The sequence below is a fragment of the Pieris rapae genome, chromosome 9 (genome assembly GCF_905147795.1).
Source record: "Pieris rapae chromosome 9, ilPieRapa1.1, whole genome shotgun sequence".
Lineage (NCBI taxonomy): Eukaryota > Metazoa > Arthropoda > Insecta > Lepidoptera > Pieridae > Pieris > Pieris rapae.
The window spans coordinates 7,773,624-7,788,255 of NC_059517.1; positions in this window are offsets into that span (position 1 = coordinate 7,773,624).

Consider the following 14,632-nt stretch of genomic DNA (forward strand, 5'->3'; position numbering starts at 1 on the left):
TTTTTAAAATCATTATATTTTATATAATTAAAAGGGCAGCATAATGTATAGGTGTTAAGAATAATAAAGAAATTACGATTTTAAATTTACCAGCAAGATACTCTCGTCTCAACTACTGCCTTAAAATTGCCTTTGCTATATAAAAAGTCTATTTGTTCTCCAAGTTTTTATAGAACAGAGGACCATCAGCTTACCTGGTGTTAAACTGTTAATACCAGGTAACTCGCGAGTTCGTTGCCGGCCTTTTGATTTTCCTTATATTTCCAACTTATAAATATAAAACCAATTATCGCTTTATACGAATTTGTATTCAAAAATCTCATCTCTTAATTTATTTTAAACGCTGACTTCGAAGGTTTTTCGAGGATATAATTTAAGTTTAACCGTGAGTTTTCCAGCCCACAGTGTACTGACCAAAATTAATAATTAATTAAATTATATAAATAATTCACAAAAAAATATTACGCTAACAGCAAGATGATAAAGAACTTATACTGATATCCAATCTGCAATTTTCGGTTAGATACCTCTGGGCCAGTCAGTGATTGGCCTTGTCGTAGGTCCTCTCTTGAAGCTGGAAGAACGGTTCGTTATCTTCATCTTTATTCTACAGTAATTGTTTTATCGCGAGAACAAATATAAATTCCGTACATATAAGATTACACTGGGGCACAGTAACAACAACAACAAAATATTCAAAATATTTACTTTATTCATCTAGGTAAACAAGTACACTCTTGAACGTCAAACAAATTTAATTAATTGTAAATTTACATTTACAACCAGTTCGCAAGTCAAGGGCGTAGAGCGGACAAGAAGAACTGGCAAGAAACTTTCCGCCACTCTTTTCAATCGCCAAGTTTTTAATACAAATTGTTTCAGGAGCAAATCAATCCCAAGGATTACTTAAGTATTTGTCACATTCATAAAAAGCTTTATTAATTAATTTATATTAAATATTTTAGTTAGTAGTAGTAGTTTAACACGTGACTTTAGTCCCTCCCCGCGGATATCTGACTTTGAGGGTTTGTGGTGCGGCGATGCTTTACACAATAGTAGAAATTACAAAAGTAATTAAAGTGCTAAACAAAGATCATACTGATTCTGCTGAATCTAAGGAATTAGTTTTCACAACTGGTCAGCGTATAACTCCTGTGGCTATACAAACGGAATTTGGAAATCCATTATTCATAACCAACAATTCACATTCGGGTCACAGAATCGGAATTATTTGCGGATGTAGGGAAACTGACAGCCAAACCTACATTCTACAGATTATCTATTGGAAAAGCGATTAAGCGAATTAAATCAGATTTTTTGGAAATTCTGGTTTCACAATAAAGTTTCTTCTCTTTCTTTTTTCTTCATGTTTCTTGTCTTTGCGTATTACACCTGAGTCCCAGATGTATGTTACCTCATTGTAAACTAAAATTCGTGAAGCCATAACAGTATAGTCAAGAAGAAATAGAGAAGAAGCACAAAGTACATGTTCCTAATATGTGCTTTCAGTTGGGCATTTAAGTATTACTATTGTTTATTATTTTAATACTTTCTCGCAATGACAAAAGAAAACGAGGAAGACAAATGAAAAGATGGAAAGATAATTTGCGAAGATTGCTCATTGGATGCGTAAAGCCCGAAATGCCTATGTCTAAGGACAAGCTGTATAATAAAATCAACCGGCTTGCCGATTATTTATTAGTATATTTTTTTTTGTATTTCACACTTTTATGTACTGATTATGTAAAAATAGCAATAAAGGCTTTATTATTGTTTATTACCAAACGCCAAACGTCAGATTTGGAATTGTTTTAAAGTTTTAAATACATTTCTGTCCAGGTTTGCGCGAACGTTCGTTAATCTTAAATCGCTTTTCGTCACAGCGTAAATACAATTTGAAAGAAGAGGGAGAAAGCTTTTGTTAAGAGGGTGTAATTAGGTTAATTTAATTTTTATCAGGGAACATCAATCATCATAGCCCCAATTTAGTGGATTTGTCAGTAAATAAATGAAAAGCATTACCCTACTAAACCTACTGTGGCATGTGTAAACCAAGCAATTTAAAACCCAAAATAATGTCTAAAAAGTTCCACTATGCAAAAATTAAGTTCTTGAAATTAATTAATTTCACAGTCTAGCCACCGATATTATTTAAAAAATAAACAGAGAGCTCAAAGACATTTCAATTGAACTACAATTATAAGTTGGTAATATACAGTTACAACATTGTTATGACAATTTAAATCTTATAATTTATTTGCTAAAATGACGGGTTAATTCTGTGTTTATTTATTTACAAAAATCCATACGATATCCTGACACTAAGCCAAATAAAATGAAATAATTTTAAAACAAAAATCTGGAACCAGGGTTAGTAGGCCTCCTGTCATAGTGGTAATAATTACTGAGTTACTAGGAAAGAAAAAGAGAAAATAGAAATGTTTAATAGTTGCGTTTTTTTGTCTTCACAAAAACTTAACTTTAGATTAGACAGACTACATGTAAACAAGTCTGTTGGTTAGCCAGAAGGTAGCCAGGTATACAAGGATTAACATGAAATGTGGAAATTAATAAATTGAATACATAATCCCACAATCGGGAGCGTTTTGTATAGCAATATGGTATAAATAAAATACATTTTCATTATCGCAATATCCGCAGCCCGCAGGTGTACGATACATCATACTGGACTGACAGTGTTAAGACATCACAGTGATTCAAAATGGCACTGTCGGCGTTCCTAATTGCCAATTAGAGCTTGGTACGTTTAGATTTTGGTGTTATTGATGAAGGTTTTGCGGGATTGAGCATTAAGGATGTGTATTAATTAACTTGATAAGATTAGGTGACACGCGACGTATAAAAACAATTGTCTTAATATGGCGTTGAAAATGCACTTTATGTTTGACATTGCCTTTTTGAAAATAGAACAGAAAAATGTATTGATTTCCTCTTCTTCTCTAAAGTATAGGATACTTGTAATGAGTTTGGTCTTTTCAAAAGTACGTAATACTAAAAGACTACATTTGAAAAGACGAAGACGTAGACTGATACATCATTATTTGGGTTTGATTTATCTTAAAATACCTTTGTGATAAGACATACATGTTTGGATTTTTTTAATAAGTAATATCAAAAATAGGGTATATAGTATAGAAACATATTTATAGGACAAGAAATAAATATCAAAATACCATAAATCACACGTTTCACCATTGTACCACTTGTAAACTGTGTGGTATAGAATTGCCATGAAGGCTCTTGGGGAATTGCGGAAAGAATAGAAATTGTTATGTCAAGTTTAGAAATATATTTAACACTTGGATAACGTGTTATTTCTTAGTATTCTATTAGTGTTCTATTAGTATTCTCAATAGATTTGTTTTCTGACAATAATATACAGATTTTTTTTTTAATTATTGTAATAATATGACAATAAAGCGACAATTACTATGTAATAAACAAAGTAATTTTAGAGAACGTCAAAAGAACCAAAGGATAAAAAAATCTCGATTCTCTTAAATGCAAATTTCTTATATAATTCAAATTCTCAAATATAAATTAAATGAAATAATAACGTTACTGGTATTACAAATAATACCATATTTCTTTCTACCGTTCAAACAACAAGGGTATATTATACCGGATCCGGAAATAGACCTTAGGCGAAATACAGTAGTGCTATCTCAGCTTCCTGTCACGGCTGTTTGCTTTTAGTATCGGTCTGTCGGATTAAACGGTTTTGTGTCTTATAAACAAAAAAATAAAAATGGGTAGAATTCTGGCATAAAACATAAATTTTAGTAGTTTCAATATTTAATCTATCCTTTAAAGTATAGATGAGGTCAGTTTGTTGTAGAATCACATTTAATTATACCTGTTGTTGTCTCGTCCTCGATGACGAACTGTTTACTAATGTAGTATATTTCTCAGTACCTCTCTCTCTCTTTACCTGAGGGTGTCACATAAGTTTAAATCTTAATCTAAAAATATTTTCTTTCTTTTTTTATTAATACGAACGTTCCCAACCATAGCTTAGTGATCTGTGGTTTATGTCAGTACGCCAATCCTATGACCCGATAATTTTTCATATAATGTTTGCAAAGTTAAGTTTCTTGCTGCTGTTGAGAGTTGAGACCTAGTATGTAATTACACATTTTATTCATTCACTCACTCACTCATACACTCATTTACACATTCGAACCACACACTTACTGATGCACTCAGGCGTATAGATAACAGTTGAAAAAAAATAAGGTAATAAATAATTATTTTAAGAAATTTAGAATTAAGTTTGTTTATGAAACAGGTATTTTTTACTTAAAAGGGTTTCCAAATCTTACACCTAGAAATGAAAATGTATTTAAAATGAGTAAATATTTTATTATTTATTTATTTATTATTATAAAGTTATTTGTCATATTTTGTCAATTGTCTTAGTTAATCAAGATAGATTGTTCAGATCCTTCATATTTCTTCTCATTAAATACAAAAAATTCCGAATAATTCTGTTACTAGTAAATGTTATACATTTTAAATTGTAATAAAAAGAATATACATCTAGTTGCTGCTTAGTTTTATTAATTACTAGCAATGCGCAGCGGCTCTCGCGTTTTTAGTTTCACATGTCGTGGTGGATAGTCTACTAAGTCAGACTATATATATATAATTTGGTTACCATAAAAGTTTTATGTTACTTAGTGTTCTTAGTTTTTAATGACTTGATTCCAGATTTTTAGATACACACATACATTTTTTTAGATACATATTTATAATCTAATCAATAAAGAGATTTTACTTTACAACGAATATATAATACGTATGATCATAGAATATACGTAGAATGTCCGACATTAGTAAATTTAAAAATACTTACGAACAGGTATGCCCATTGGAATGTTTTTGGTTTCAAGTAGGTAATTAAATACACTTTTTAATTGGCCCAGGAATTTTTAGCTTATATATTATAAATTGGTAAAAATAAAAACAAAAATTCGATTAATTTAAAGAGATTAATTTGAACATATTCAGTATCTTATAATACACACACACATACACATACACATACACATTTGACTTAGACTACAAACTATTACCCATTGGTAAAATATTCTTTTAGTTGATACCTTCTATAATACTGTACAATTTTTTTTTGTTCTATTATCAATAGTTTCGACAGCGCACTCGATGACAATTTTTTATTGATAATTTTTCACACCTTGGTTTATATTTATTGCATTTTTTAAAGGATCCCTAGTTTCTTGCAAATGTACTTATGTCTGTCAATGAAGATGTAGCTTTCTAATTGTAATAGAATTTTTAAAATCGGTTCAGTAGTTTTTCCGTGATAACATTACAAACTTACATACAAAAACACAAATATTTCCTGTTTATAATATTGTTATAGATGGATAAAGCATTGAAATATTAAGCATAAATACCTATTTTCTGGCTTGCAGGTGTCGAATTGTCGCATATCCGTAAAGTTTTGGTTTCGATACCCGACATATATAACTTGAATACAAAGGTTAAAAAAAATCACTTTCATATACTACATTTTATGAATTTTCTGTAAACAAATTAAAATATTTGCTTCAAACTTCACTTACTCAATCTTGCTTGTGTAGTTGGTTTAGAAATAGCTATAAATTACTATTTCCTTAATACACGAAAACAAAACGGCAATTCGAATAATCTGCAAATCCAACTTCGCATTCATAACTGAACTTGACGCTAAATTCACACCATTTCTATGATGTAATTCTTGCACCCCAACACGTGTTAGATATTGCTTAAACTGGCTTAAAGTGAGGTATGAAAGCGATTTTGCAGATTTATAGACTTGAAAAGCATTTTATTTAACGGATTTTTCTTGAAGAAAGCTGTTTAATATTATTTATTGGTAACATTCAATATATTCTTAGACTGAATTTGTTACTTACTATAATTAAACGATGTACTTGAATTCCCTAAAAACCCCATCTAAAACAAAAAAAAACTTGTTGAAAATATGAAACTACTACCAAGACCAGTTATCTAATAAACAGTCTCTGAAAAATTTAAACCCTTTATAGACTTAATAAAATAGAGACCTACCATACTACGTATATTCAAAGAAATAAACAATTGTTATTAAGATAAAATTGATACATATTTATGACATCGCCTGTTAACTTCATTATTAGCACTTGTATTTTTTCTTAACGATTACGCCATTTGGAAGTTTTGGCATAAATTCAAGACTTAAGTGTATTGTATTTTATTGTTAAGGGTTTATACAATTTTAAAATACTTCAAGGTCCCTGACTGAAGGCTTCTGAGCTTGACAAATGGGCTGCAGACTATAAATTAATCAAAAGCAGTCTTTTCGCTGTGAAAATAATTACAAATCGTTCAATTTTATTCGTTCGATAAAGGTTATTTTCAAGATTCGATGTGTTTTGTGTGAACAAGAGTTTCGTAAATACGGTACTGATTTTAAAATTATTTTAAATATATTTTTATGCCGATTATTTCAGGACTGGCTGAAATCTTAATTTTTGACTGATTTTTATAAGTTTACATTACCTATGTTAATGAATATTTTGATTTGTTTTGAAATGTACCTATCCAAAAAAGCAGTTAATGTTTTTTGTATTTAATAATTAAGGTAAATTATATTTTAGCTTCCCAATGATAACTGTGCTTCTATGAGAATTTATTAAAAATCATAATTATTTATGTGTTAAGATGAATTATACAAATATTTTTCATTTGTACCATCAAATTTCACTACCTATATTGGACGATGCGAAAAGAAACCTTAAAAATAAATACCCTTATGTCAAGGACCTACATTTCATAAATTGGACTGAAATTCATAGAAATATAATCTACCTACCGACAGATGTATTTTTATCGATATTTCACCGTTAACATTTTTACGTTACTTAGTGAGAAAATTTAGAGTAGGCTCGTTGTGTACCTTGTATCAAATGGTTAGATAATAAGTTATATACGCCAGACGTTGTCCTGTCTACACGTCTTTAATTTCAAAATTTCAATTTTTAATAAGCCATTTTGATGAAAATTATTATTCAAATGTTATGACAATATCTAATGAAATGATAACAAAACTTTTTTTAAATTTCGGGACAGACTAAAATTAAAATTCGAATATTATTTAAAATTTGACACTGCGATGGTAGCGCCGTCTGTCGGATCCAATGTTAAACATTCCAAAATCAACAACAACTAATAAATTGAAAATTAATTAAAAAAAACATTGTCCAGCGGACCAAATTGTGAATCTAAACCATTCCCAGATCCCCTTGAACACACACAAAAAATTTCGTCTAAATCGGTCCAGTCGTTTAGGAGGAGTTCAGTCACATACACACGCACCCAAGAAATATATATATTAAGATAATAAAAATGTTAGTTAGTTAACACTGAGTAAATATTAGCGTTTTGTTTCAATTTTCACAAGTATCGTTACAAGTCGCCTACAGTCGATTTTACAGCATTCGATTTTAATATCTTTTCCTAAGTGATTTTCTTAGAGATTTATTCGAGCTCAAAGTGCATAAGTCGAACAAAGTTGCCTGTAAGATTGTGTTTGCTGTTTGTAAGTATATATAAAATAGTTTTAAAACATACATGTCTTGCTATGTAATCCATTTGTCAATTAATTCCTTCAAGTAGCTTCTTATCCCTACATCCTTTTATGTCTAGGCCTCAGATTCCTGTATCTGTTCCGTGGTCATTTCTAATAGGGTGAGATCACCGTCGACTACTTAAGTCTAAGGCAAGCCGGTATCCACACATTTTCCTTTACCCTGTGAACCTATGAGCCCAGAACCTTAGAGTCGCACGTGAAACCACTCGGCCAATTGCATAGAAGTAGGTAACTTGCATCATTCTTAGTACTGTCTGGAGTTGGGGTAGCTGGAAGTTGATTAAAATTTTGCGTCAGATAGCGACTGGGTAGGTCCCATAGACCTCGATCTCGATTTGGGGGCGTTGAATGGATAAAACAAGATTATCAGGTGTAAATCATTACTTTCATACTTACATACTTTAATTATACTTAGAAGTAATATATATGTAACACACGTGTTGAATGAAAACTATCGTTGAATAAGGCAGTCTAAAGTCTTTAAAATGAAACTCAGTCGTTCAAACTGAGCGAAACAAATTCCATAATTTTCCAAACCCAAAACTTTTATACTCTTACCCTTGCATAGTTTGTACGTGACCCACAAACAAATCTGATCCAGCTCACTTGAGGGTGAAATTGGCATTCATTGCTTTTCGAATGTTTCCCTGATATTCTAATATAGAAACAATATATATATGCCAAGCACATACTATATGATTACGGTTTATCGGATGCTTGGACGCGTAATTAGCGTATATAATCACATCATCCTTGGGATTGATTTGCTTCAGTTTAAACAATTTGTATTAAAAACTAGGCCATTGAAAAGAGAGGCGGAAAGTTTCTTGCCAGTTCTTCTTGCCCGCTCTACGCCCTTGACTTGCAAACTGGTAGTAAATGTAAATTTACAATTAATTTAATTTTTTGACGTTCATAAGTGTACTTGTTTACCATGAATAAAGATATTTCGTTGTTGTTGTTATTGTTGTTATATAAAACAAATATTGTACGTTCTAATTAGTACAGTATTTTTTGTTTTAATTATTTATTTACATTTCATTACATTTGTAGAAAAACTAATATCACACATAAGAAATATAGAATGAGGGAATGAATTCATTATAATTTTACACCACTCAAGCCGTCCATTTATCCTATATGGCTCGCGAAATTTAGCCAGATTTAGTTTAGAACTGGAGTTTCAATGATTAATCACCTAAAATCCAAAGCAAGGTACAATAGCACCTGCATGTGGCGTGTAATATATTAGCGGTTGTGTTGCCGGCACATAAATATTATACATCGCGTGTGAACCCGAATTAATTGCAGTAAGTTTGCATTCCTTGTACATGTAATATATAAAGTAACAGTTTGTAAGCATTTCACGGTTAAACAGCTTTGTGTTTAAACGGTACTCCCGGTTAATGAGTATGATTATTGTTATTATTGTGAAACTTCTTTATCAGCGTTGGAAAAAAATATCGTCACATTATTTGGTTACGCGTCACATGTTTTAGTGACGCGTCACAATTATTCGTTACGAGCCATCTTTTTGTTGTCACTACCAAAAGCAATAATATAACAATGAGAGTAATTCTATTACCATTCGTGAAATTTTGATTCTCGTTCTGTAAAAATTAGTTAATTAATTTACAAAAAATGTATAATTTATTTCAGAATTTATATTTAGTTTTTTTATTTAATTTTGAAATTCTCTAATTTAACTGTATTTAACCAATTTCTGTAAAGTTGCATATAGTAATTTATTTTGCAAAAAATAATGCCATAAAGAAGTTTAACTTCTTAGCGTGTACGTATACGCACACATATTTTTTTATTTTGATACCAAACATTACACATGTTAAAATAAGGACCATTAGATACATATGAAAATATGTTATAAAAACGATATCAGGTCCGGAAATGACAAGAGAACTTAAGAACGACTAATTCTTAAAAGGCCGGCAACGCACTCGCGAGCCCTCTGGCATCGAGTGTCCATGGGCGGCGGTATCACTTAACATCAAGTAAGCCTCCTGCCCGTTTGCCCCCCCCCCCCCCTTATATATTAAAAAAAAATTGCAGCGGTAAACAGGGCCATGCTATTTCCTCACAATGGAGTAGACCACACTAACGCAGGCCTCACACATTGAAGTCATCACGAACTCTTTGTATTGAAGAAGTCGCATGGGTCCGCCAGGCATACGCGAACATGTTTATGTAGGAATAATAATTAACAGAACAAACAGCTGAAACAACTCGGCAATAGGTCTCTATGGAATAGCTGAAAATGTCCACAGAGTAATTTTACATCTCAGTTTTATTGTAAATATGACACAATCAGTTAACAGGAACATCAAACGATGCGTACAAATGTGAGACAGGCGTGTAAAAAGAAAACTGGCATGTTGCATGTGTTGAAACTTGCTATTAAAAATATTACTAATATTATTCGATTTGAATCAGGGGCTGAGGGATGTCAAGGTTGGTAGTGATTGGTGAATCACGTCTGTATTTAATGCGTTAATTATTAGGCAATCCGTCATTTTGTTTGGCCAATTTTCGCAACGTTAAACATTCTGGACCTTTTAGTTCTTTAAATAAGGGCCAAACTTATTATATTAGAATAGTTTTATGCAACATTTCTGTTTTATTGATAAAACTGGTCAATTATGTTGTTATATGCCCATAGATTCCAGTGGCGAAACTCGAAAAGCTGTCTAATGTATAAGCTCTCAGCGGAACAACTTTGTTAGCTCATAGCTTAGCTTTTGACATTTTTGACTTATTAGGTTCAGAGCATCCTGGCATCGTAATGATTTGTAGCCGAAGATTCTAGGTGTCACTACATGATTAGCGCTTAATTATATTCAGCTACAAAATCATTCAATATTAAATAATAACTGACAATTAGCATGGTCTAATATATTTTCCAATTTAGCTAATATGCTTTCATAATACCAAAATGGTAATAAATTATAATTGTCCACCCAATCCGCTAAAACCGCATTATGTGGATTTTATGAAATTGCATTTAGTGTCGGTCGAAATTTCAATATCCATGTCAAATGGTTTGAAATGATTATGGTATTTGATAGTTTTGGTTATATCACTATTGGTTTGTCAAATTAGTAATACGGCAGAAACATGCACATAAATAAATACATAAAAGTGCCTGAACAGATACGTCTTCTCAGTCATATTCTTCATCGCTTTAGGTCGCGTCGCTGTAAGACTATCTTGCTAGTGATATCTGTCTGTTGGAGACATGAGAATATCGGGGCGATCTGCTCCGCGATCTTTTGCTTTCAATCTTGGCGAAGAACCACCTTGTCTAGTACCAAAGTACATTAGAATTATAGCATGTTGATAGGAGTCGCGTAATATATTGGGTTCATTTAGATATATAAATAAATAAATAAATATAGCCTTTATTGACTATCTTGTAAGTTAAATTTTATCTTATTTCTACTTTATATATAGAACCCAATTATCCAGATTATTTTACTAGCTACGTGCTAATCAAGTATGGGCATTTACGTGCGTATTTATTTCTGTTAACTAAAGAGTCACCCATCTCTATAATAAAAATTCTAATCTACTGTCGCAGCGACTTTTAATGTTTAAAAATAAAGTAGTCATTCGTAAAGTTGTAAAACCAGTAGGAAACAGAAGTGCTGTACAAAAATAAGAAATGTCTTACTGTAAATATTCTTCTTGCTTTCACGAGCGAAGCAATCGTAGTGTATTTTCCAAGGTACCTGTGAACAAACATAATATACATGAGTTTAACTTTGCTGTTTGTTACATAGAGTAAAGGAACAACTTATTTGCACAACATTTGCGCAAACAACATTCAGCGCACTTCAGGTATTGTAGGAACAGGGTAAAGTTTTAATCGTGTGTTAGGTGTTGAAACTATAGAGAATTTGTAATTTTATTGGAATCACTTTAATCACAAGCGTATGTGTGTGTTCTCTAACTTCTCTATGCAAATAGGAATTCATTCTTATTTATTTATTTACAAAAGCTTGTTGGGCAAACCGAAACATAGGAACATACGAAAAATAAAATACAAGATTTAAAATGACAAGCACCAATTGGCAAACATAACATGGAAGAGAAAAAAGTAAATAAACTAAAAGGAAAATTTATTTCAATGTTTGAGGGAAGCAACTATGAATATCCAGACCCACTTCATTTATTTATGCCTGGGGCAACGAGAAACCACTGCTCAATATTTTTCCCTAGTAGTCAGTAATCATGAAAAAGTCTCTGCATCTGCCTGAGGATAGATTCGCTTCAAGAGACTGACCTCCAGTAATGGAGAGGCATCAAAAGAAGCTCATTTATCAGAATGCTCGTTTTGTTCTTGTTGGCGTTTCAATATAAGAAATAAGATATCCAGGTACTAAATTCGCGAAAGAGCAAAACTACGCCATCAAATCAAATCATAATTAATTTATTCAATTTAGTTGCGTCTTAGGGCATGCTTATGAAAGTCAAAAACGTTTACAAAATTCGCGAAACAGCAAAACTACGTCATCAAATCAAATCATAATTAATTTATACAATTTAGATGCGTAAATAAGTTCTTATACCAGCTTTACTATGCTTTCGTGGCTGAGAGCAATAAGCTTGAATTATGGTTAATACAAAGCTGCACAAAGTCTGATGTAGCTGACCCTAGATTTTCGAGACCCTTATGTATGTAAAACATTTATATTGTGGCCATAAATCTACCCAGTCACGCGTTTAAGCCTGTGTGACATTAAATTAGCTAATTTACATTTGTCATCGTGATCTCAAAAACAACTTAACACTTGGTTAAAGTACTTGAAAACGTTAAAATAGTGAAGCAAAAAGAGTGTGTGTACTTATGTACACGTGTGAAAAAAGATAAAAACAAAAATATTTTATTTAAATAAAAAAATAATTAGTAAATACTATCACGGTCGTATATGAAATTTATTTAAAAACACCAAAATAATATTTATTTTTTCACACTATTTAATTGTACTGTTACGAAGCACGTGTTCTAAATATAAAAATACTAGAATATACAACTTGAACATAGTTATCGATTTCCATGCCACCTAGACCTAACTTTACGATGTCGAATTTAGCTGTTGGTGTGCGCGCATCGTAAAAATTCACACATCATTTTTCTCCATCGCGCGAAAAGAAGTATAACGTCAAAAAGTTCCTAAGTAAAAGTCATAACATATATAGAAAACGATTTACTTGTAGTAAAAAAGTACAGAGCTTTTACCCTGAACAGTTAGTGGGCTGTATACGGTGAAATGGGCGTTAAAAACGATGTAGTACGATTTTATCGATAGACCAAGTATGAGAACGTTCCCTTGTGGAATGAGCGTCATCCAGATACGCGTTTTAACTTTACTTTGTGTGTATTGCAAGGTTCAAGGCTATTAAACATGATATCACGGGCCTAGTGAGAAGATTGAAAAGGGCATTAGTGTGAGTCCATGTTAGTCTTAAGTGATAAACAGTGGTAAATGAAATAAATAGTACAGAGTGTCTCCTTAAGACTGTAAGTAGTATTATTGGACACTTCTTAAGTTAAATAAGTATATGTAAAAAATCTTTCTAAAAATTTATTTTAGTAAATAAGGTAAGACTAAAGTTATTAGTCTTGTTCTAGTTCTTCTTCTGGTGGAACTGTATAATGGAGAGGCTGTTACTGGCGGTTGGCCGACAGTGTGAGGCGTGTCTTGTGTCAGATTCAGCAACTCTTGCGCAGTCAATACATGTCGACCTTGCGAAGCCATAATTTTTTCCTTCTACTAACACGCCGATTACCCTGCAATTTAAGAAAGTATTGGCACAAGGTACGCAGCGTTTCTTATTAGACATAGTCATTTATTACAAACAAAAACACACACACAAACACCCAAAATAACGATAATCAAAGAAAATAATAAAATGAGAGATATCAAAAACAATTAAATCAAAAGTAGCTGTAAATCCGAATCCTCTGACATCTACATCATCCAGATCGGGCTTCGGACGGCAAAGCTCTGCTAGAATTAACATTTAGCATTTCAATAGCTTAAAAAGAAAGCAAGCCGAAAATACAAAAGCTGCAAAGAAAGTAATGTTTTACTCATAATCAGAAGTGGCTTAGTATTTTTCAAATGCGCGAAATTCTTGACTTATTTGAATATTGAAATTATAATGCTCCTAAAGTACTGAATAATCAAACAGACGACGCCGCGGTATGAAACTAAAATAAACAAGCGGCGACCTAGTTGTAGGCACATGAATAATGTATATCTTGAATCGTGTATATTATGTGAATCAGTAAACGCTGAACTTTGTATTTCATATTCAATTTGTGTAAATAAGTTCTTATTATTTTTATTATTGGTTCTCATTTATATGAGGCTAACTGGTTTTGTTTAATCCAGTAGCAAGAGACTAATTTTTCAAGCTAGGGTAGCAAGCTAGGCAAATCTAGCTTCATTTCTGAGCTAGTAATCTAGTAATCTAGTTTACAAACCAGATAAATTTTTAATAAGATGAAGGTCTATTAAGGATAGTAGCGCCCCCCACCACAGATTTTACTATCCTGGCTTGCGGCCATATGAACTGCCACATGAACAGCACTACAAAAAAGTTGTGGCGAATTAAAGACAAGGACGGACAGGCAGTTTCTTCGAAGCAACTCATTCAGGCGAATAGTGATTTTTCGCATGCAAAAAGTGCAGCTCATTCTAGACGTGTGGTCCTGCAATAGTATTTGCTTAAAATAATCCTAGCCTCATGTAAACAGACCTAGCATGTTCCAAGCCAGGTCAGCAAGCCAGCACAGTCCTAGCTTTTTTTTTATAGAACAGGGGGCAAACGGGCAGGAGGCTCACCTGATGTTAAGTGATACCGCCCATGGGCTCGCGAGTGCCTTGCCGGCCTTTTAAGAATGGGTGAGCTTGCTAACTTTAAAAACTAACCTCATGTAACTCGGGCATAAAT